The sequence below is a fragment of the Carassius carassius genome, chromosome 19, assembly GCF_963082965.1.
Source record: "Carassius carassius chromosome 19, fCarCar2.1, whole genome shotgun sequence".
NCBI classification, from domain to species: Eukaryota; Metazoa; Chordata; class Actinopteri; order Cypriniformes; family Cyprinidae; genus Carassius; species Carassius carassius.
In genome coordinates this window covers 33,047,830-33,050,329 of record NC_081773.1, presented here as the reverse complement: position 1 = coordinate 33,050,329, position 2,500 = coordinate 33,047,830, and the positions used below count along the sequence as shown (strand labels likewise).

General features: G+C 40.7%; 1 protein-coding gene across 1 annotated transcript in view; it reads left to right on the top strand.

Moving 5' to 3' along the window:
* Positions 1–2,500, top strand: part of LOC132095598 (E3 ubiquitin-protein ligase SH3RF3-like) — a 66,734-nt gene that overhangs the window by 20,114 nt on the left and 44,120 nt on the right. The window lies entirely within an intron of this gene.

The window sequence follows — 2,500 nt, the reverse complement described above, 5'->3', positions numbered from 1 at the left end:
TAGTGTAGGATGTGTGTGTGTGTATCTGTGCTGGCTGGTGCTGATGCTGCTGTAATAAGTGCAGTTGCCAGGCAACAGTGGAGATGCTCTCTCCAGCTCCATCTTCTCCAGATCAAGCGCTCTCGTCTTCTCTCTCTCTCACACACACACACACACACACACATCGATCAGTCTCTGCAGTGTAATCCAGCGGATGTGCAGTAGATGCATCTGCTCAGCTCTGGTCTTCTGCTTGTTTGAGGAGTGAGGATGTGTTTCCAGCGTATCAGGATCATGTGTTACTGGATCTCACTGTTTCCATCCATCCATGAGATTTGATTTGTGTCTGCACTCATTTCTTCACTAAATCTTCATGCGTCTTCTCTTTCTTTCTTCATGGTTTCTGTGAACCTGATTTTGTAACAGTGCTTGGAATCAGTTTTCGGGGGTTCTTCAGTCTGATGTAGACTGTGAGAGCTGATGGCTGTCTGAGATAAATGAAGTTGAGTTGAATTACACTTCAGCTCTAGAGACATCCGAGCTCATAGTGTCACAGTCACACCTGCTGCCTCCGTCTCTCTTTTTCTGGGCATTTATTTATTTATTTATGACCACATCAAACTGGAGACGTTTCAGACGTGCTCTGCACTTCACTTCAGCAGATATCATACTGTGCTTGCAGCACATGCTCTTCAGTTTAGTATCATTTCATATCAAAGTACATGCAGTGTCGTGGTCAGTTAATCATGGGGATACCAACAGTTGCCTTAAACTGCATGGATGTGTGTGTGTGTGTGTGTGTGTGTGTGTGTGTGTGTGTGCGTGTGTGTGTCCAGAAGGCGTGTGGAATGACTCGTTCACGTCTGGTTGATTTCTCCTGAGATGTTTCTGAGTCACGGTTGATGTTCAGTCTCTTCTGAGATCAGATCAGATCCTCAGACACAGCACTGCAGTCGTCCAGTCTTTCAGCTCTTTATATATTCATCTTCTCTTTATTCAGCAAACACTTCTACACTCTCCACTTCACACAAAACCTCATTTCAGAATACATTCAGCATTTAATAGCAAACCTCACTTACAGTGATTATTCCTGAGATCACACATACAGTGATGTTCAAACATTTGAGGACTCATCAGGCTACATTTATTTGATCAAAGATATCACATTTCAATCAGCTGAGTGAATCTCTGTTAAAGTGTAATGTATTTCTGTATTTTCAGCATCATTCCTCCAGTCTTCAGTGTCACATGATCTTCAGAAATCAGAATAATATGATGATTTACTGCTCAAGAAACATTTCTGATTATTATCAGTGTTGAACACAGTTGTGCTGCACAATATTTCATGATGAAACTATGCAGCTACTTACATTTTTATGACTAGATTCTGTGTTTTCTGCATCGCTGCAATCATGCTCTGTGCGTGTCTCTATCAGGTCCTTGCTGTTCTCTCGGTGCGCGTGTCTCTATCAGGTCCTTGCTGTTCTCTCGGTGCGCGTGTCTCTATCAGGTCCTTGTGGTGTGTGTTAATCAGAGCTCAGGAACATGGTTCTCATTCAGCTCCAGCACTAATGCAGTCAAACCAGCAGTAATTAACCTCTGCAGGAGAGAGAGATGATGAATACTAATGCTCATCAGCAGTGAAGCAGCTCTGGTTAGTGGAGGATAAACCAGTTTCTGAAGGTCTTTCATACAGATGATTCACGAGTGCTCAACATTCAGCATACTGTATGATCATGTCCTGCATTATATACAGTCCTTCTGTGATGCACACAATTATTTATTAACAATCAGCTCAAACTAGGATTTCATTCAGAGTCATTGCATTACAGTGTGTGTGCGTGTGTGTGTGTGTGTGTGTGTGTGTGTGCACGTGTGTGTGCGTGTGTGTGTGTGCACGTGTGTGTGCGTGTGCGCGTGCGTGTGTGTGTGTGCACGTGTGTGCACGTGTGTGTGCGTGTGTGTGTGTGTGCACGTGTATGTGCGTGTGCGCGTGCGTGTGTGTGTGTGTGCACGTGTGTGTGTGTGTATACACGTATTTTTTCTAGATTTTTTCTTAGTTTCAAGTAGATTTTGATTTAAGCAGATTTAAAGGAAATTGTTTTTGTTTTTTTTTGTTTTTTTCAGAAATTATAAAAAAAAAAAAAAATTTGGACTCTGTTTTATAACTTGATACAAATTTATTACCAAAAGTGGTGGAAATGAAATGAATACATTAAATATTAAACCTCTAAGTAATATTTTAAAATGTAATCAAATGAAAAAAAAATAAAATAATAAAATAAATAAATATATATATATATATATTAGAATTTAATACATGTAAATCTTACATTGGCTGGTAAAAATGTTCTTTTAATAACAGAGTGATGTGAGGTGTGAAGCACACACACAGTAAAGAACAGATCATCGGAGGTATTTGATGCAGAAATCTCTTCTCTCATACGTCAGTCTTATCATCACATCAGTCACAGACGCTCAGCTCCAGAAGCAGGAGACTATTACAGCGATCCCACCGGAA